This window comes from Aptenodytes forsteri, unplaced genomic scaffold (genome assembly GCF_000699145.1).
Source record: "Aptenodytes forsteri isolate BGI_AS27 unplaced genomic scaffold, ASM69914v1 Scaffold9, whole genome shotgun sequence".
NCBI lineage: Eukaryota > Metazoa > Chordata > Aves > Sphenisciformes > Spheniscidae > Aptenodytes > Aptenodytes forsteri.
The window spans coordinates 5266427-5288441 of record NW_008796217.1 but is presented as its reverse complement, the minus strand read 5'-3'; positions in this window follow the sequence as shown (position 1 = coordinate 5288441).

Below are 22015 nucleotides of genomic sequence, written 5' to 3'. Positions count from 1 at the left end.
AACTAACAGAGAATAAATTACCTACCTTTACAAGACTGTTTATAAGAACACATCTGATTTGTCTTGGCACTTGAAATATATTTATAGCACATGAGCTCCTTTTTCATTACAAGCCGAGTACAACTATGTGAACTATTGCATTTTTCTCCTGCTGAAATCCAGAGAAATGAAATTGCTGCCTTGAGCCATGTTTTGAACTACTAACCACTGTCACTTGAACCAAGCAAAGCTTTAAAACTTAGGCTGCAAGACTTCTCCAGGAGCTACAATATTCCCCTCCAAGCCTCTGAGTCAGCTGCTGATGGGAACAGGCTTTTTTCAGGTTGCCCCACAAGCTATTTACCTTTGAAGTCAATCACTGCTGAGTTCATCGTGTGTCGATCTTACCCGAGTATGACAGTAGGTCCCTAATAAGTATTTACAAGCAATGCTAGTGTGCCTAAAATGTTAGTGTGCCATGACCATGCATATGAAACAGCCCTGAGCGTAAAGACCTGACAGATGAATCTTGTTGTGTCCCTGTGCAATGAGATAAACAAATCTTTGCCTTTCAGGTTTTTTAATCAAACAAATAAAACCAAGAGAGATTTCCGTTGTTCTGTAATTTTATGTGTGTCAGTGCCGTGCCTTTCCCAGTTCATTTGTTGTGATTTATATTTTCAGAAAGCGTATGGTTGTGCTGCATGAGAAATGTCTCTGTTGAATTGAATTCTCTGACTGCAGTAACTCTAGATGAGCTCAGTGTCTAAATCTGATGATGATTTCTTGTTTTTGTAAAACCACTGTGTACAGTGGCTGCATTACTTATAGTAATTAATTTTGGTCTCATCCTGCAAATTCTTCACTGCATGGGAATTGCCAGAAAAGATTTTTTTTTGCATGTAATAAACCAAAATAATACACTACAGGCAAGTTTCTATTTAAAGATCATGCCATAGTTCAAACTCTGCTTTAGTTGTATAACTTCAGATAAAGCATCAAGAAGTTCAAAAGGAACAGGAAGATTTTATAAACTTCAGCAAGACTCCTCTAAGCACTGGCGTTAATAAACCAAAATATGACTGAATATCCAAGGTGGCTAGAAGACCACTGTTTTTATCTGCAGATCTCTCTGGTGAAGGTGAAGGAAGGACATCCACGGAGGACGTGAGAAAAGCAGAGTACAAGGATTAAAGGACCGGAGGTGGCCTGAGTTCCTTTGGCTGGGAATCTAGCAAAGCTGGGCTCTGGGAAATATAACAACTGCAGTGTTAATACTAAATGCCAGCAGCAAATGGCCAGTAGACAGTACTTGTGTAGCAGACCAGGGGAAAAAACCTAAACTCATGTGTGGCCAGATCATAACTACAAATGTGTCAGCAGCACTGTGCCTTTTGTACTAGGGGACTCGTCACCACCTGAAATCAGAAGCCGTCTCCAAAGTAACTAAACTGGGATTAAGGACTTCAGGATTAGGGCAATTGTAGGCAGTGTGTTAGAAGCAAAATATATCCCAAGAAAAGCACGTTACACATGAATTTTCCTTATGGACTTCAAGAAGCAGGAGATGCAAAAGAGCCAACAGATCAGACAGTCTGCTTCCCTCTGATGACAGGGACTGCTCTTCACCCGTCCTGCCCAGTGTTTGGTACTGGGCAGTCAGCTTTATTTTAAGCACATCAAGCAATGACACATTTAGCCTTTCCCTTGCAGGACTCAATTCCTAACCTTCCAGCCCTCTATGAAAGAAAACTTTTTAATACACATGCTGAACTAATGCAGCATGCAATTTTGGGAGTGCACCATTCTGTTTCTCAAATTGGCAAGAATTACTTTTAAATTAAAAATAAAAAAAGAAGGAAAACCTTTCCAGTTTGAAGGCAAGATTTTACCTAAGGGAAAACTCATCTTACAGCCCAGTACGACAGGTATCTGCTGCCTGCCCCAGATACTGAGTTGGAATTGGAAGCACTTCCTTCCCACGCCTTTGAATATTTGACCCAGTTTATCCACTTAGCTTTAGCATCCTCATGTTGCTGAAAGTAAAGAAATTATGACTTTGGCAGCAGGAGGTTGGAGGCACAGCCCATTCTGTTAGGTAAACTGTGTCGGGAGATTTTTGGCTTAGCCGATGAGATCTTACATTCATCTTAATGGTCTTCCTCGGGCTGGCTGTGTGGGTGGTGGGTCGGGGTTTCCTGAATGGGAGGAAGGTGAAATAGAGCACAAAGGGAGCCCCTGAGAGGAGACTGGGAGACCACTGTCCAGACATGGTGAAAGGGAGGAAGAAACAGCATGTTTATAACCCTTGCAAAGGAAGAGAGCAGCTGATCCTGACCCAGCAGGGAAAAGCAGGGATACCTGAAGGCCTGGCATCAAAAGGATGTGCTATTGCAGCAAGTGCTGAAAATGGGGACAGAGAAGAACAGCATACCAGCTTAGGGGGGTGGGAGGGGAGTCTCCAGTGGCTGCAAGGGGAACAAGGTCCTCTCAGATCTGCTTTGCGCAAAAAGCTTGCTTCTTTCCCAGCAGTTCACTTCTGGTTTTGTTCGCTCTGCACAATTTGCACAGTCACTGATGGTCACGTTAGCCAGGGAACCATGTGCTGTGTACAGAAGCTCTCTCAGCGCACGCACACAGCAGTGCAAGCCAGGCAGCCTTGCCATTTTCCATACAGCTACTGTTACAGGCTCCCAAAACACTTGAGTTATTTACTCATTATTGGCTGCCCAGTCCCAGGCATGGTGCTTTCCAAATAACATGAAGACACAAATCTCTCCCTACAGAACACAATCCAAAATAGGAAAGATCTTGTTGGAACCGTGGTAAGGGACACCAGATACAAGCAAAGGGCTCAAGGCAATTAGCAGTGATCACCCTCTTAAAATACTTTTGCTACTGTTGTCATGACACAGCAACTTTCCATTCTCCCATTGCCTTCATATCACATCACCATTCAGTTCAGCTATTCCCCCCTTCCATCTGCTGGAAATCTCAGCTACAGTTTTCCAAACAGCTCACACAATGTTTTTATTTCTCATCCAGCTAAACACAAAAATCCTGCAGTAATAACATGTCTTTCCCAGGAAAGCTCATGTATAATCAGCTGGATGAGAACTTCAGAACTCCTGTACAAGGCAGTCAACTGTTTATGTGGCAATGGACTATCTAAAGGACAGAAGAGATTTCTTATTTGATTATATCTCTTTCTTATGAATAAGCCTCTGAATAAGAGGAAAGCCTCTCCTTCCTGTCCATCAGGAGTTATTACATAGCTGTGGCACGAACAGGTGCCATCCCACACTGGCCGATGAGTGAACTGCCCGTCCATGGCTAATGTGTTGGGCAGTGCTCAGCATATTCACAGGGAATTGCCTCTTGAAAAAAGCTAATGGGCCTCACTGTCTGAAATATGACCATTTTCTCAGTAGAAAAATGTGCTGCAAAATATCACAGTAAACAGACTGACCTGTTCTCCTGACCAAGATGCTGAGAAGGTGGGTTAAACACTGTGGCTTGTCAGATGTGTTAATAGATGAGCTGTATTCTCAGTGCTGATCCTAAGAAGAATACGCAGAGGAAATGTCACTTTTACAGCCACTAATTGAACATGACTATGGCTGATAGCACTTTCCTACCTCCTCTGCCTACCCTCAAAGACTATGTCCCATTTGTTTATTGGAAATATTCATGCTTCCCCAAAGATTCACCAGGGACTACATCTCTCTGCCAACGGGGCCTTGTATGTGGAGTTATTATTCTGCATTTGCCTCTCACACTTGCCTGATCCAGCCAATTTGAATCATCATGTTCATGCAGCATTTCTGCCAGCAGAGGAGGGAGTGCAAATCATGCCTAACTTTGCATTTGGTTATGCCACCTCTCAGGGTCATCAAAGCAACACCAGGGAGGTCTACATTCAAACTAGGTGACCCTAGGTAACTTTTAGTTTTGCATATGCTTTCAAAGCAACAAACAACCCCAGGTAAACTGCTGAACAAGTAGTGTTCACAAGGAGATGGACACAAGGAAGGAGAGAGCAAGGAAAAATAGCATTGGTTGAAGTGAAACATGTTGGGAAAACATCCCTTCACAAGGCCTGAAAACATGAGATGAGGATCTTCTGCACATTGGGTTATGACTTCCACATGTTTTTGTACATGGACCTGCCCAGACCCAAGCTTATGCATCAAGACACCACTCAGCTCTCAGCACATCAGTGGCAGCCATCAGAACCACAGAAGTTAGTCCTAACAGAAGCTAGGCTCAAATTTAACACTCTAGTTTAAATGCCTCTCTAGAAGCAAAAGATAAAATGTGCTTCTAACTGCAGACAGCTTTTTTCTAGACTGCTGGAAACTGGCTGACAATTATTCCTGTGAGATTTTTGTACTGCAAGTAGCCCGAGAAACATCACATTTCAGCAAGATGGCTGCCACCGGCAATAGGTCTGTAATGCCAACTGCAATTAAAACCTTGAAAAATAGCATACAGTATCTCACAGTTTATGAATAACGATGAGTACTTTATTGCTCATAGACCCTTGAGCTCAGCACAAACCTCAGGTAATTTTTCATTATCCTGCAATCCTCTGCACCTTCAAATCAATCACAGTTCTGCCATGGACTTCTAAAAAGGCAGAGTAAGATATCTCAGGACATGCAAAAACCTACCTGCTCTGAATACACAACAAGGAAAGCACAGCTCATGCTGTAGCAGCAGCACTAGCATAAAACAACACAACCTGTATCAGCCCAGCTAAAATACACCCACTGTTGCATGATTTATAACAAAGCATTCTCAATAGTACAGTTGGAAGAAAGTAATTCTGGAAGGTAAGAAACAGATTCGAAGAAGCTGTTTTTCTGTTAAAAAAATTAAAAGGCTATAATTCCTCTCTTCTTATTTTAAAAAAAGAAAAAAAGCCAGCTGGGAAGGGCATCCAAAGTTTGCCTTATGCACAAGGAAAGCCAGCCATGGCCTTGCACAACTTCAGGCCGTATGAAGCAGCTGGAGAGAAGTGGTAGTAGCACATGGCCAGATCCTTTTTACCAACTGGTAGCTGAGACCTGTCTCACTAAATAGGTCAAGATCCCTGTTACTTCCGTATGAAACTAATAGGAATTACATATATGCATATAGAGGGACTAACTCAATATACATATTCTTCCCAGTATGTTTTGAACAGGGTGTTATTCTGTAAATACCTATACTCAGAGGGACGGCTTCAGGCCCTGCTAAGGCTATGCTGTAGCATCAGGGGCTCAATAGCTGTGTGGTAAGACCAGGGTGGTGCAGGGCACCCAGCTGGATGGTTGAGCATCTTCTGCCCATCTTCTGGGGGATTCCCACAAGCACACCCACAGCATCCTGGAAGAGATGCCACAGGGCTGCCGCAAGCAGAGAGTGTGATATCCTGGCAGCAATGGATGAAATCCTGACTCCCCTTCATGATGTTGCATTCCTTAATTTCCCTGTAGCCAGAGTTTTGATGGGTGACTTTGCTAGATCACAGCAAGGATCAAATGCCTCCAAAGGCAGTTCAATGTACATGGGTAAAAACAATAGAATGATGTAACCCCTCAGTCCGCTGTTTGGCCTTCAGCTTGTAACTACTGCTGGCACCCTACCAGGCTGTGTGTGCATGCAGTCCTCGAGCCTCCAGCCCCAGCTCAGAGGTGACCATAGCACTGGCCTCCCTCTGCGACCGCCCCTTGGCTGCCACCTCCACCTCTCTGTCCTCACTCACACACAGCTGCTTCTGCTTGCATGCCTCAGGCAACAGTTCCTTCCCTTTCTTCTGCTCAGAGGATTAGCAAATCAAGCTGGATACTAACCCAGGAGGCAACATAGTGCCCCATAAAGAGCCAACACTGCATGACAGTCTGCTGTGCTGCATCCCAGCTGCGTACTCAGTGACCCCGGGTCTGAAACAACACAGAAGGCGTTGAGCCCAGTGCCCCTGGTATCTGACTTGGATCCATGTAAATGAATGATTAATAACTACTCAAAAAACTCCACCTGAACCATACAAAATGTTTTAGCTCTGTATTTCTGGAAAAGGGAGTTTTAACACTCGCATTTGTACCTTTTATTGCAAAGCCTTAGTTCATCACTTTAAGTCAAAGTTATGGGCAGAGCTATGCTATGTAGGACCACAAAACATGGATATTTTGGGATTCAGTTTGCTTGGGTGCTATGAGATGGACATTTTAGCAAATGAGGTGCATAGCAGGTAATACTGCTGGTCTTCCTTTCCACCCACAACATGCAGCAGCAGCAATATGTACTTCAGGCTGCTGGCCAGCTGTAATAAGATGGATCCATAGCTCAGGAAGAAGAAGGTGGTCTCTGAAAGTCTCCTCTTTCTAAGACTGCCTCTGGACCTGGTAACTATTACAGCTAGTAGAACTGAAATACAGAAGGCATTTGTGGTACTAAAAGGCTGTTAGATTAATCGCTTCAGAGGAACGGTTTAACAGAGAGGAAAATTTAACAGTTGTTGTTTGCATTTATTAAAGGAAGGAAGGTCTGGAACCAGTTCTCTGAAGAGTTAACATCCCTCAGGGCCTCAGATGCTTCTCCTGCTGCTTGCAGAGACACGTTAGAAACTGCAGCATGGATGACAGGTACAAACCCTGCTCTGGGTCTCTGGCTAGAGGAGGAAGGAAAAGCCATGGAGCAGTGGGAGAGAGCAGATAGGGATGACAGTTTTTTCTGCAGTTGAATTACCAGGGGTTTGAGGTATTGTCAAACCCTAATGGTGGTGAGGGTGTCTGTCCCCTAGTTGAACATTACTCCAGTCTATTACAGGCTGGACTGAGGCCACTAACTCGTTTCATATGACCAACATAATGTGGACATCACATCTAGTTACATGAGTAATATGATGGCCAGCAGGAGCCTGAAGGTAAAAGGTTCAGTGACATTTTATTTTCTCTCTGAGTTCCTGGAAAGATAAAATGAAACGAGGAAGCAAACATCTGAATGAAAGAAATCCAAGTGGTATTTATGGATTTTTTTGCTAGGCGAATGCCATTACTAAAACAGACTCTCAAATACATGAAATGCTCTTAGGGCCCTCCCTAATCCCCCAAGACTGTCTATTCGTTGGTGTATGCCTGTGTATGCTTACCTTGTTAAAACCACCCCAGCAGTGTGTTGTTGAGCTATGGAAAATGTAGGTCTATGGGAAGCATTCAGCTCTGACACATTATTTGTATCTAACCGCAGGATCATGAGCTCAGAAACAGAGAGCAACTCTCGCATCAGCGGAAGTAGCCTACAGCATTCTTTTCCTCAGTAATTTTGTCATGCAGCATATAGTTTTGTTTGATTTTTCATCCCAAACATGGTTACTGTAACACTGTAAAGTAGCCTGATTGCTGTCCTCCACATTGCTGCACAGAATTCATGATTGAGCGAGAGAGCATGGATGAGAGAGGCAGGCTCTTTGGCAATGTCCTTGTTAAGATGCTGGCAAATTGCCTTGCTCAGGATGAGGAACAGCAGCTGAAAACAACCAAATACCAAGTCTCCATCATGATGCCTCAGGACTACAGTGCTGTTGCTAGGGACCTTGCTTGCAAAGTGCCATGGTTGAATAAAGTAGGTCAAGAAAATTACCATTATAATGAGACTCTCCTTGCTGTTCTCTAGCCTACCCCCAATCTGGCCCTGCGCTGCTGTAGGACCTTCCTCATTGCTTGATCTTGCCTTCCTGCACGGTGGCCTATCTGCACAGAAATGGCAAGAAACTCCATTTCAGCCTAGCCTTCAGCCTGGTGGGAAAGACTCACAACTTAAAAAAAAGGGGAGCTGTTGGGTGGAAGCACCCAGGCCAAGGAGAGCCCACACTTCCCAGGTGAGCCCTGCAGGCTATTGCTGTCTCTCCCCCTTCCATCAGACAGCCACTGTCTTGTATAGACTCAGTACTGAAAGGATGGATTTAAGGATGGATGTATTTAATGTGAAGCCCTGATTTAGATGCCCATTAAGATATACACCTATCTTGCTGTTTCTCTTTGGCTGACCAAGCATCTCCTTCTTCACTCCCTGGGAGCATTGAATATTTTCTGTGAAGGTGCTTGGTCTTGTTACACCATCCACCAGAAAGACAGGCATATATTTCTGTGAGAATATACTCATTTAATGAGTTAACACTAAGCATCTAACCTAGGAGGCCCCAGATGCCACACATCTGCCCTATTACAGCCCTATTGGTACAAACTTGCTTTATGACTTACGTCAATTTGCTTAGGGGCTGTCTTATGAATCAGGCAGGGTTCAGGACCTAGACAATGTACCCAAAAAGTACCAACCAGGAAGAGCCTCTGAAAGGCCATGTTAGCCAGGAATAGGGCAGTTCCTCCTCTGCTTCCTCCTGGGAGTAGACTTGTTAGCTGGCCTATATCATCACTGAGGTGTTATCTCAGTAGTCCAGATGGTAACAAGTATTTTGGAGAGCAAGGTGGAGGGTGGTGCCCAGGTTTGATTCATTTCTGCTCTTCCCGTTTTGAGAACAAAGATACGTTCTCTCTGCTCCTGCGCTACTACTCAGGAAGACTAAGATGGGGTTGTTTAGTCCATGGCACAACCCAGCCCTTAACCCTACCTTCCTAGCCAGCCATGCCTCAGCATTGCTAAGCAAATGACCCAATCCATGACATTAAGAAAGAAATTGCTTCTGTCTCCATTCTGTCACCAAAATGAAAATATTAATAGCTACTTACTTAATAACTATGAATTAGATAATGTTTGTACAGTGCTTACCTACCAAGAAGAGCTAGGAAGTGTTAAGGGTTTTAAAAAAAATGTAAATTGGAAAATTGCATGAAAATTAACTCCTATGAAAACAATAAGCCTTTTATGCTTGTACAATGACTTTTTATTCTTCAGCGGTGTTGCTGTTGTTGAGCTTTTCCATTTCCTTCATAAATGCTGTCTGAGGAGAAGGCTATTTACTATGAGGGCTGGTGGTACATAATCTCTATCTTTATCTCAGAAAGGTCTTGGGGGGAAGGGGAGGCAGTCATATGCCCTCTGATAATAGCAAAGACCAAAGTAAGGAATATAATTACACATGTATTTTTGTTATCCTTTTGCCTGAGGGCATAGACAATATTTTGGATCTAGCTCTCTTGTTTTCATGTCAAAGAGAAACAGATGATGCTAGTCAAGTACTTTCTTTGGTGCCCTCCTCTTTATTTACAAAGACTGCACGGGAAGTGCTATTTCCATGAAAGCAGCAGAAGCAAAACAGAATCAATCACCATGTTCAGAGATCCCTAAGTCTGCCTTCCCAAAGGGGTTTGTGCTAAATATCACTGCTCCCATTTCCTTTGATGGAGATTCTCGCTATTTTGTTTTCCTTATCGATTCTGTTTTTCCCCTCACACAACCATTCTGGAGAGCAATTCCCAAAACTTTGCCTTTGCCACCTGCCTCAGGGAACCCTCCTCAGACTCGCAGCTCCATTGCTGCCAGGATGCCTGAGGAGCAGTGATTTCCTGGGACATCTTATAATGACATAAAGATCTACTTAACTGCTCCATCTGATTAGCTCAAAACCCCAGGATATGGTACAGTTCCCTGTAAGCAGGTATGTAAGTCTAACCAAAGACCTGGTTCACAGCAACCATAATAAGCTTTCAGCATAAAAGGAGAACTCCAGGAAAGAAGAGAAAGGCTACGAGTTTCAAAGTACCAAGTTTACAGCTAGAACAAGAGTCAGATGGTGTCTGTTGTGCTCTGAGACTTTGTCATTTTGTTTTATTTTATCTCACAGCAGTTGCAATTGTCCTTTGATTCTGACAGGCTATTGTGCAATTTTCCCATGAATTCTATTTGGATTTATATAAAGGGTTTCATTGGACCAGATTTCTTATGTGTGTTAAAGTGTTCCTTGGTCCTGCTGTTATTTATGTATTTCTTCCCTAGGTTTTTTAAGTACCTGACAAGAGGACTCCAGGTACTGTTAACTGTCCTTTAAGATACTTCTTTGACAGAAATGCCAGTTCCAATCAGATCAAACAACCAAATAGTGAAATCAACCTTGTACATGTTCCCCATTTTGACCCTGTCCAGTGCTGCTCTCCTCATGAACCCCTGTGCTCATCTCCTGAGGATGAGGGCAATTTCTTTAAGACCTGCAGGAAAACAGCACCAGACACCCATGCTTTCACGTTTCAAAATGCTCCACCACAGGCACTGCTGCTGGCTACAGCTGTTGCAATGGCAAGGACAGCAGGAGAATATAGAGGGTGCAGTTGTAATGTGTAATTTCCTTTGGCACCCTATGCTTTCTTGCTATTCTTTTCAAAGCTAGGGCATTTAACACAACATATCCACTTTGTACAGTGCTGGCAAGAAATCTCTGTATTCGACAGTCGTTACTGGTCATCAGTTCTGAGACAGCTGCTGGCAGAAGATTTTGAGGATAGAAGAGAGTGGTTCTATATTAATAGGGGATTTCAGTAATGAAATTCAACTACCAAAAGTGCAGTCACTACCAGTGATAGGAAGCAACACTTCCCACTGCTCCCCAGCCATTCTGCTCCATCACAGCTGCCAGTGCAAAATAATCTTCAGAAATACCAGTGAAAGCAGGGAATTAAGGAGGCATAAATAGTGCTTATAGCCACAGACGCTCCACAGGAGACAAACCAGGCCAGGAGACTTGTCAGAGGCAGGAGATGGGGCAGCCCTTTGCTGCTGTAAGTCCAGAGGAACTGCTGGATCAGGGTGCAAATTAGAACAACTTCAGGCTGGAAATCAAACCAGCCTTGAACGGCCTCTACATATAAACACCTTCTTAGCATTAGCTAGGGCATGAATAAGACCGACACCCGTAAAGAGGAGAGCCTCTCAGCTGGGTCAAAGTCCTGCCTGCCACATCTGGTGTTTCATCAGAGAAACAACTCTAATCCACTAACTCTGAACTCATCACGTGTAAGGGTTGCCATGGGGACATGCTGAGATTGTGCCATTTTAACATTCCTCTTCCAGATTCCTCAATAGAGTGACTATGTAGGCTTCTAGGCAATAAATTTGCATATAAAAATGTGAATATACAAACCAACCCATCAAGCAACTTCAAAGCTGCAATATAGCCCCATCCTGGCAGACTTGAATATTAGCTGCTATTTGCACAGTAGCTGTGGGAGCATTCACTGTCCCCAGACTCCTCTCTGCCATGAATGCAAAAAGGAAAAATGTTTGGGTGAATGGCTTATAAATGCAGCTCTCTTTCACAGTGGGCCAAGACAGGGAAGGAGGGAGCTGTGAAATGTTTAAGAGAAGCTTCTGAACATCATCCGTAAAGCTCTTCCTGTGCTTTACTTATGACACCTTTTCAGCAGACTCAAATTCCTTAGTCTATAGTAAGATGACAGAATTGACATAAAGAGCAGTAATCTAAACATCCTGCTGAACAGGTGGGAGGAAGGGGAGGCAAGCCTGAGAGCTTACCCAGAAATGCTTGTGGCTTCTCAGTATTCAGCCTTTTTTCCTTGCCAGGCTTTATCTGGGAGAGGATTTACTGAAAAAAAAAGGAGATCAGGGTGTAGGAAATGAGGCAGAAGGGAGAGAAAGATGGCAAAGAGGCAAGGAAAGGGGAGAAGAGTGCTGCAGTTAACATCAGCTGATGCAGCATATGATCCATGTCCTGTGACAGGAATAGGGCTGAGTGACAGTACAGCAAGTGGCTCTCCCCGGCACGCATGTCACTGCCAGGACTCCAGGTATAAAGAATGGAGGAGTCTTCTCGGGAAAATTAATAATACCACTGGAGTCAGTGAAATTTCTCCAGGGATACTGTAAGGCAAAACGGTGCCTGATGAGGATGTCCTAGCTGAGTGGAAAATGGTCTGTGTTGATCCTCAAGCCCAGAAACTGAGGGTATGTTCACATGGCAGGCTGTGCTGTGGCACAGAGCTAGCACAAGCTCAAATCTTCATGGCAGCTTTCAGTGCCCTGCAACTGCCCTCCAGCATGAAGGGTTGGACTCTCCATGTTGTCCTAGCCTTGAAGCATGGATGGCAGCCTCTTGAGAACACCTCTGGAGGGAAACCTTATGCATGTTCCCCTTCCCACAGCTACCCAGTGCCCTCTGACCCACGGCCACTCAGGAGATGCCCGCCCTGAGTTATGCATTGAGGTAGTTCTGCTGGCAGCAGAAGCTGTTGTAAACCTGCCTTTAAGTCTAGGGGTCAAGGCAGGGTGACTTTAGGAAATGCTTTCTGACTGTCCTTCTTCCCAAGGAATAGTTCTGAGAATGAAATTGAGAAAAACCTCCAAGCCAGACAGAAGCAGGATATATAACTATGCTACTTCATGCATCCTGCTTATCAGCACTCTGATAATGTAATCTTGTAGATCCACTTCAATTTTTAATATGTAGACATTTTTAAACAGGTATTTAAGTTGTTAAGGTGAGCCTGAATCAGGTGAATAAATATTTGTCAGGCTTTTGATGGTTGAATGGGATTAGAATGCAAAATGTTCTTGATAAATTGGAGAAGCTTCCTGGAAAAAAAATCAAGATGGTTCTCAGCAGGGATGAGCGCAGCGTACTCCACCCAGACAGGCTGTCCTGGTTTTGGCTGGGATAGAGTTAATTTTCTTCCTAGCAGCTGGTACAGTGCTGTGTTTTGGATTTAGGATGAGAACAATGTTGATAACACACCAATGTTTAGGTGTTGCTAAGCAGTGCTTACACTAGTCAGGGACTTTTCAGCCTCTCATGCTCTACCAACTGAGAAGGCTGGGCGTGCACAAGAAGCTGGGAGGGGGCACAGCCAAACTGGCCAAAGGAACATTCCATACCATATGACGTCATGCTCAGTACATAAACTGGGTGAAAGCTGGCCGGGGGGCCGCTGCTCAGGGACTGGCTGGGCATCGGTTGGCGGGTGGTGAGCAATTGCATTGTGCATCACTTGCTTTGTATATTCTTTTATTATTATTGTTATTACTATTTTATTTTATTTCAATCATTAAACTGTTCTTATCTCAACCCATGAGTTTTCTCACCTTTACTCTTCCTCTTCTCTCCCCCATCCCACTGGGGCAGGGGGAGAGTGAGCGAGCATCTCTGTGGTGCTCAGTTGCCAGCTGAGGTTAAACCACGACACAGGCACAGTCAACTAAGCAAATAAGTATACACTGAGTTGGACGGCAAGTTCTAGAATAACATCTAATAATTACAATGGATGATAATGTTTGCATGAGTCAGCGCTATTGGGAAGGGAAAACATCACACTGGATTATAAAAAGAGGAGTAAAACCTGAAAGACACTCTACTGGTAAGACCTCAGCTGGAGTAGTATGTCCAGTTTTGGGCAAAACACTTCAAGAATGATCTGGAGCAGCTGGAGAGTATGAAAAAGAACACCAGAATATCAGAAGGCTAAGAAACACCACCAGTGAATAGTGTTTGAGCTAATTTGTGCTTACCCCAAAGGAAGCCTTAAAATACATACAAGGCAATTGCAAAGGGGAAGGGAGCAACTTGTTATTGCCTGTTTGGATAAGAGATAATGGGCTTAAATTGCAACAAAGAAGATTCAGAGGCAAAATTAGGAACTATTCTATGTCACTAAGGATAATGAGGCATAGGAATAGATATGATCGATCTCCATCACTGGAGCCTTTGACTAGGAATTATGAAGTCTTTTGGAGGGTGGGATAGGAAGGGAAGACATGTAAATAGGTTTGATATGAATTTAAGCCTAGATAATACTCATCAGTGTATTTTATTGGGCAATAATTCTCTCTAAAAGGTTCTTCATTTTGTTTTTATGCAGAAATATGACATAGAAAAATGAAGAAACCAGAGACTCAAGGTTTTCAGCTCAAGTGTAGGTTGGTGCCTATAGGTGTTGTATGAAGACAAAAGAGGAGCAATTATCGCTAGCTGAGTCTTGCCACTCTCTAGGGGAACCATGTAACAGTGCAATTACAGCAAGGAGTGAAATACCAGCACGACCTGAACAGGCTCATTATCAATGAAATCTCAAAATGGCAACATCAATTAATAAAATGCACCATGCAGTATGAAATTCTAGCATGAATTTAACCTAGCTAGAGGGTGGAAATAGAAAGTAAGTCAGGTTCTTTGATTCACTTTGTCCGAGGAGCCAACATAATCTTTTGACATATGATAAAGCAAAGACTCCACCATTTGAAAAATTTTTTACTGTCCTCTGTGTGTGGTATGTTTCTTAAGACATTGGGTTGGTTCAGGTAATAAAGTAATTCAACAGATGAATTCATATTAAAGCAACTCCCTTATCAATCAGAATTAATCCTCCACATCCAACATTTGCAGCTAAGGTGTACAAAGAGGTAGTGTGATATGGCAATGAGAAAACTTACTGGCTGGAGCTAAAAATACCATAACCCACACTTGAAAGTTGGCTCTGAGGTGAACAAATTACCCTTTTAATGAAGTGAGAGGTATATATTTGACTATCAAACATAACATTGAGTATTTGGTACTGAAGAAAATCCAGATGTTACTAATAATACATATTTTTTCTCCATGAACTCTAGTACTACATAGGTAGAAAGGATAAAAGTCAGTACAGTGAAAAGATTCCTACTAGCTCCAGTGCCTAACAGCATCAAAGGCCAGATCAGTGAAACAGCACTAATTCATGCTAGATACAGCAGCTGGGATCAAGACTTCAGCACGCCAAACTGAGTTTCTGGTTTAGAGATCATGAATCAAGGAACGACAGTACAAGCAGTGTCCGTAATGCCTCACTGAGCTTTCCAGGGTTTACAAGTCAGCTTGATCTAGTAGGGGAAATATATCATGGCTTTATCCACAGAAGTAAAAACACTAGTGTACAGTTAGCTGCCCTCCCAGCTACCTTAGCAAGGGAAATCAGTTGCATCCATGTGCCCTTTCAGTGTTTCCCAATAGCATATCATGTTAGACAACATAGGCACCAAACAACATATTTGCTCAACAACAATTTGCTCAAGACTGAAGCACTGTGCTGATGGCAGAAGGGCTGAGCTGCTGTGCACGACACCACTGGGTAGCAGTAGCATGCATGACTCCTGAACACAAGCCTATGCAGGGCGGTACACCCTGGTTAAGCATCGTTCGGCTTGCAATCCCTGCGGAGCAGATATTCCTGTTTCTGCAGCGACTTGCTTTGTGCAGCAGCTTTAGCAAGGGAAGTCCAGGCAGCTGCGGTGCTGCCAGCTCTCACGATACATCGTACTTTCATAGTCACCATGCTGCTGCAAATTGATTCTTGTTTCCTCTTTTTAACATAAAATGCAATTTATCTCTCAGAGGAGAAGATTTGTGAAAAAGAAGAAAATGGTTCCAAAATTAACTTTGGTCACAGAAAGCAAAATTTCAATTTGCAGTTCAAAGCTACCTATTAGTGAATGGTACCCAGAGGAGGAAAAGCATGCAGCAGTCTGAAAGGAGTCCAGAATTCAAATAAAATATTTCCAGGTAAGCTAGCCAAATTTATCATAATTACTCTTGGGTGAGCAGACCAAAGCCTGTAATATGGGGACAGCATCCTACAGCTATTATGTGTGTAATCAGGTAAGTACTGTAGGACTGGAATGAGACTCACTCTTCAATAAGTGCCATATATAAATAAATAAATAAATCAGGCGAAACATTGTGGCTTTTTTTTTAGAAAACACTTTTTTTTCCCATCCAGAGAGACGATTTCATTGAAGTTCAGACATGCAGAAGCTCCATTATCAACAGCAGCAATGCTGCCTTTTAAGAGCCCTTTTAGAAAATACTTGTGTGTCCTAGATGTGTAAAATACATTTTCAAAAGCAATTTATGCCCTTGGGAATTGGCTGCCTAAGACCTTTGAGGATTTGGGGTTTAAGGCCAGATTTTTGAAGCCTCAGAACTTAGGTCATATTTTTAAAGGTAAAACTCCAACACCAATCATTGAAACAGTTTTTAAGTTCTACATTTCATTTCCTAAATCACTCCTGTCTCCTCAAAGAGTTGCACAATACTGAAGTTCAGGTTATGGGCAGACACATTACTTCAAGGAAATAATTAGCTGAGGTTTCCCCTGCGGGGAGGGAGCCCTCAGCTCTCCTCCCACCGGAGCTGTGTTTCCCGTTTCCCCTGCGGGGAGGGAGCCCTCAGCTCTCCTCCCACGGCAGGGGCTGGCTCGCACTACAGGCAGTTTGCAAATTCCTCTGGCCCCCGACGGCCCCCCCCCGCCGGTGAGGAGGACGCAGGCTTGGCCCCGCAGCATGCCAGAGCCTCGGGAAGCTGTGCTGTGGTTCTCCTGTTAATTGTAATTCAGCCCTACCGATATACTGTCAATGCATCTTTTCAGCTCCACGGACATATTGCTAACACACACAACTCCTCTGCTTCTCCCCCAAATGGGTTATCAGGGAGGAAATCGCATGAGAAGAGACAGCCACAGCACACAGAAGAGCAGCCCGTGTCTTCTCATGGGCAGTTTTTGCTCCCTCATCCTGTTGTACAGACCATGACACATGCGTATCAACGGTGAATCCACGGCGCTGAGTCCCATGAAGTAAAGAAACACACATGCTAGATAGCAGCACAGAGAGCCCTTCCTTACAGCATGTCCTTCTGACATAGGGAACAACCGTACTGCAGCAGAGGGAGCACACCTGGACCGCTGTCATGGTTTAAGCTTTACTTTGTGCTTATCAAAAACCCAATCAACAGAAATCTACAGTCACTCTTGAAAATTAAATTACATTTGAAGGAGTAATATAAATGTAGGCTACCCCCTTGGCCATGGCAAATTTATTTTATTCAGATTGTCCAGTTTTGCAAGGAGGTTTTATTGGATTACCTAGTTTCACAGAATTTGTCCCATTTAATTTTGTTATAAATATTAAGAAAGCTGGTGCTTAAAGTCCTGAGGCCAGGAGAATGGGAGTTTTCATTTGATCATCCGGCTTTGATGAACACTGAGTAGTTCCATTTTCATACTGCAGTGATAACACTTCAGCCAGCATTATAACCAGGAGAGCTGATTGGCAAGCATTTAAAATGAAGGATTATCTTGTGTGGTTGAGGCAGAGGAGCAGGACTCTGGAGACCTGAATTCTGTTCTTGGATCAGTCACACAAACCCTGCATGACACTGGGCAAGCCAGTCAATAGCTCTGTGTCTCCGTTCTTCAGCAAAAATTGAGGGGAGGAATGGTTTTTTTCTTTCACTTTTCCTCTCTTTTCTCCGCACAGATGGCCAGCTTTGCAAATTGTTTCTTATTGATTGGTATAGTAAGCACCTGATTTCTGTTGTGCCCTTCAGTGTTGCCAAAATACAAAACAAAAAATCCTTTTACATTTTCAGGATCTGTTTTTACATGAATACTGAACAGTGACCAAGTTCTCTTCTATTTAAATTTGGCTTAGGGATTTCATCACCATTTTTCATTATTATAATTTGCTAATACTTACCTGGCAATGGTTGTAAGCCTCAGAAAACACCTGAGAAAATGATTTTACAAACATGATCTGTAAAAATGAACTGTACATGTGTGCGTGTGAGAGGCTATTTTTATGGATCAAAGTAATAGTAGTAGTTTTCCTGCAGCTATGATGGTCAAAGGATGTAAGTAAAGCAAGTTTTCTAGAGAGGTAATATCTGTTACTAGCACAGCTATATGAACTAGACAGCACAGGTAGGGTGCCAAATATGCAAGCCCTAGTTCAAGTATACGCAGGTACACAAAGTGCTCAGGTTGGGAATTCTGAAGTACCTATGGAAAATTCAGAGGTCCAGCCTTCTGCTCTCCTGCCCTCTTCTCCCTCCACAAAAAGTGCCAGCATCTGTGCTGAAATACCAGCAAACGGGAAGATACCAGCCCCCTTCACACGTTGCATCTGTGCACATAACATTAATGTATGAATAGCTATTACAGTGGTCAGAAGAAGAGTTTGTTCTCATTTTCCCATCCCCACACCATAGCTGACAGCTCAGCACTTGAGCTGCAGTGATAGACCTTGACTGCGCCACAGTTTCCTTTCAACTTTGCTTATACAAGACGCTGATTATTTGGACAGCTCAACATCAGAGAGGAATAATTTACTGCTGTGCTCCTTGCTGTACTGTATCAGTCTTCCTTTAGCTGCAGCTTACGCTACTGAAGAGAAAATCTATTCTTATTTTAATTTTCTGCATGCTTACAGGAAAGAATCATTGTTGCGGTTATGATATAATAAACACCAACTTGGACCTGGGCCAGGTTAATAGATGGGTACCAGGCGTAACAGCAGGAGAGGCATAAGAACTTCTGTTTTTCAGTCGTAGAAAAAAAGCTTAATACAGCAGGACATCAAACAACATGTTCACTTGTTCCTAGTTGGCTTGTAATGAAATAACCCAACTACAGATTTGCATCTGGAGTCACACAAGTGCTCAGGTTATCCTACCTGTCATTGCACACCTGGCTGCTGTTAGGAGGAGGCATCACAGCCCATTTGCTGTTCCTTCCAACAGTATTTCAGAGGAGCAAGCCATCTACAGAGTGTTTTACTAATGGAAAAGAAACCAAGCCATTACTAATTGGTGCGAACCTGTGGCCACTATTCATGGTTAGATTTCAGCCTAATTTGACAACGACCTTTTGCCTAATGTTGTTAATTTTGCTTCCTGTAGTTTTTCATTAAAGGAAGATAATGAAAATACAAGCTCCTTGGTGTAAACGATTAAAGATTCTGACTAGCAATGCGATAGCAAAAGGTAGATCCTTACTCTCCCATTTTTTTCTTGTTCATATTTTGACGTACACTTAAAAATCCACATTTTTGAAAGTGGAAGACTCAGTGGCTTGCAAAAATAAAAAAGTCTTCATAAGACACCATACTGTGTTTTGTGAGAAGCCCCTGTTGTATTGCCACTGGTGAAATTCAGAAAAAGTAGTCTATAAAAAGATTTCTGAATGAAGACAGCATGTGCAAACAGAATGGCGCTGTGTCTGAAAAGCCCATGCTGTCAGCCGGGATCGAACTGCCCCAGCAGTGCTGGGCAATGCGCAAGATCTTTAGTCACCAGAACGCTCCAAGACGATCTTCACTACTAGCTTTTTGTAACACTATTGCTGAAACAGAGGGTGTAGGGTGTATTGCTTATTAAGGCTTCCTTTGCGTGCGCCCTTTAATGCACTGCAGTCTAGCCTGCTGTTCAAGCAAATGCATTTCACAGGAGTGCCTTATAAGCAACCTGTACACACATCAGATGGGGAAATTGCAATGGTTTTGAAACTGAAGCAGTTTCATGCTGCATTATCGCTGTCAGATATGCTTTAAAGACCAGATCTTTCTTTGGCAATGCCAGAAAAAGTGAGTTTTCTCACAGTCTTCACTTGGAAACAGTGAGTTATTGGAGCCTCTGCTTCTCTTTTGAGCAGGATCAGCTTTTGTCTATTTTCTAGACTAGGAAGTACTTTTTCTGTGCTTCCCCGAGAACTATGTTGCTCCTCAGTAAAGCAGCAAGGGATTTGGATTGGCTGGCCAATTTGACTAAAACTGTTGGTGCTGAACTGAAATGTTTCAGCTGTCCAACTAGTTTGCTCACTCTATCTAACTCCTTCTAAAGGTAAAAACCTAAACTGAAAATAATAACCCCAAAAAAGAGAAAATGGCAACACTGATTAATGTAGTTACCAGTTTAATAAAATGTAGTTACGAGTTTAATAAAAAAAAAAATTATTATTTCAGAATTCTGGTCACCTATAGCAATTGAACAAGTACCTCGGATACCCTACTGTGAGTGAAATGGGCATGCTGCAAGAAATAAATGAATAAAACTTGAATAGTAACCTTAAGCTGCCCTCCAACATGCTAAAGTTCCCATTCCAAACTCATTTGTAAACAGCTCATATCTGTAAGGCAATTTTATTGAATAATTGCAATCATAAAATTCTTAAATATTTACAAGAAAAGAACTGATCTAGGGATCATTGACACTTCCAATTTTGCCAGTCACCTGGATATTGCCTTGAAATTTAGCAAAACCACACAATAGGTTAGAAGTAGCTGAAGATCTGCAAATAGGGCATGAAGATACAGCTTTGTCCTTCGAGAACTGTGTTAAATGACAAAGGTGAGTTAGTATTCAAATGCACACCATAAAACCATTCAAGGTGTGGACTGCAGAAGCATTTTGAGTGTCCTAACTACTCCCACTGCAGCAAGCAATAACACTGACAAACTTGGAGCAAAATTTCAGCGGTTGTCTGGACCTTGCCTACACTATTCCTATGGCCCATTATTGATTTTGTGGGTTTTGATTTCTGTATGGAAGGTCTTAAGTTCACGATAGGATATTGGAGAGTGTTTTGTGTCTTCTGTTGCCTACAGGGTCACCATAGGGTACATGTCTGTTACACAGTCGTCAGTGAAGAAAGAAACTGGACCCCCTGACACAACACATATTTCCAGTCCCATGTTCCTAGATACCTAGGGCAATGCCAATACTTTTTAAAATCCTCTCCACAGATGTTATGAACAGAAAGTAATAAACAACACAAATGTCTGTAATTTCTTAAATATTGTGCGGGCAAAATGCTAGACCTTCCTTCCTTCACACCCTACTTAGGCAATGCTTTTGCTGAAATCTGTGGCAGTTTTGACTGAATAAGGGCAGCAGGATTTGATCCCATGATTATAATAGAAAAATCTGAATTCCGAACAAGATGTATGCCAAGAAAACTCACAGAAATCCCTTGTATGAGGAGTTTATCATCTTTTTTGTAAAGGAAGAACAACATGGCAGAGAAACAGACTGTCAGATACTTTCACAGTCAGTGTTTTCAGTACAACAAATATTCATTTTATACAATGGAGTACAAAGCTATGAATCATCTTGTATGTGAAGTGCAAAATCAAGAAAAAGTCATTAATGTAGACAGTTACATGTTGTAATCTCAACCTTCTACCAGTTCTATTCAGATTCACTACTGGAACAAACTCCCAGGTTAGGTTTCATCTTTGATGGTCTAACATTTTTTTTTAGTGTACAGGGAATTTCTAGTTAAATAACAACTCTATTATGGGTTTATTAGCTATGATTTCTTTATTTCTATCTGACTTCAAGTATTACAGCAGTTACAAGCCACACAAAGCAAGAATGAAGGCATTGCAAAGCTCAGTGCTCCATCTGCTCCATTGCCTTATCACCAGTAACTAGTAGTTGCTGTCACAGGGAAAGGCACAAGAAACCCTGATTCCTGAAAAACTGGAGAAAGATTCAGTTTTGACGGAGACAAAGCAATAAAGCTATTTTGTAGGCTGCATTGGCTATCAGGACATGATGCTTAGGGACATGGTTTAGTGGGCATGGTGGTGGTGGGTTGACAGTTGGAATCAATGATCTTGGAGGTCTTTTCCAACCTTAATGATTCTATGATTCTATGATCAGGTGGAAGCAAGTGACAAAGGCCACAATCAAGACAGGTCAAGATGAGGAACTGAAAAAAGTCAAAAAGACATCAGTTCAAAGGGTAAGATGGATGGGAATGTGGTCTAGGATCATCAAAACAGGCGTCAGAACAACAGGGTAGGTTCCAGGAAATGAATGGGCAGGACAAAAGCAGGATCATGCAAGTAAAGACTTTGCGTGCTCTGCCACTTAATTGGTGTCTAACAGTGAGATCCAGACCTGGACAGAGTAACCCCCAAGTAGCTGCTGCCTACGGGGCACTTCAATTCCTGCAACCTTATACATTCTCACCCTCTAGAGAGGCTGGTCTGTAACCAAAAGCCTCCTGAAACTTTTAATATTTTTTTTCCTCTGCCACCCTCCTTTTTTGTTTTTGTTTTTGTTTTTTTTTTAAGTCCTAGAATTCTCCCTGGCATTTCCTATAGGAAAATAGCATGCGGAGAGGGTTTTTTTTTCTTAAAAGGAAATTATCTTGCTGCCATCTTGACATTTAAAGTGAACCATCTGACCACAAGGCATTCCTGCATGAGGACCCCACAGTGGGAGGCAGAGGAGAGGAGCTCTCTGCTCCTCTCCTGCAGTGGCACCAAAGCTGGGCTG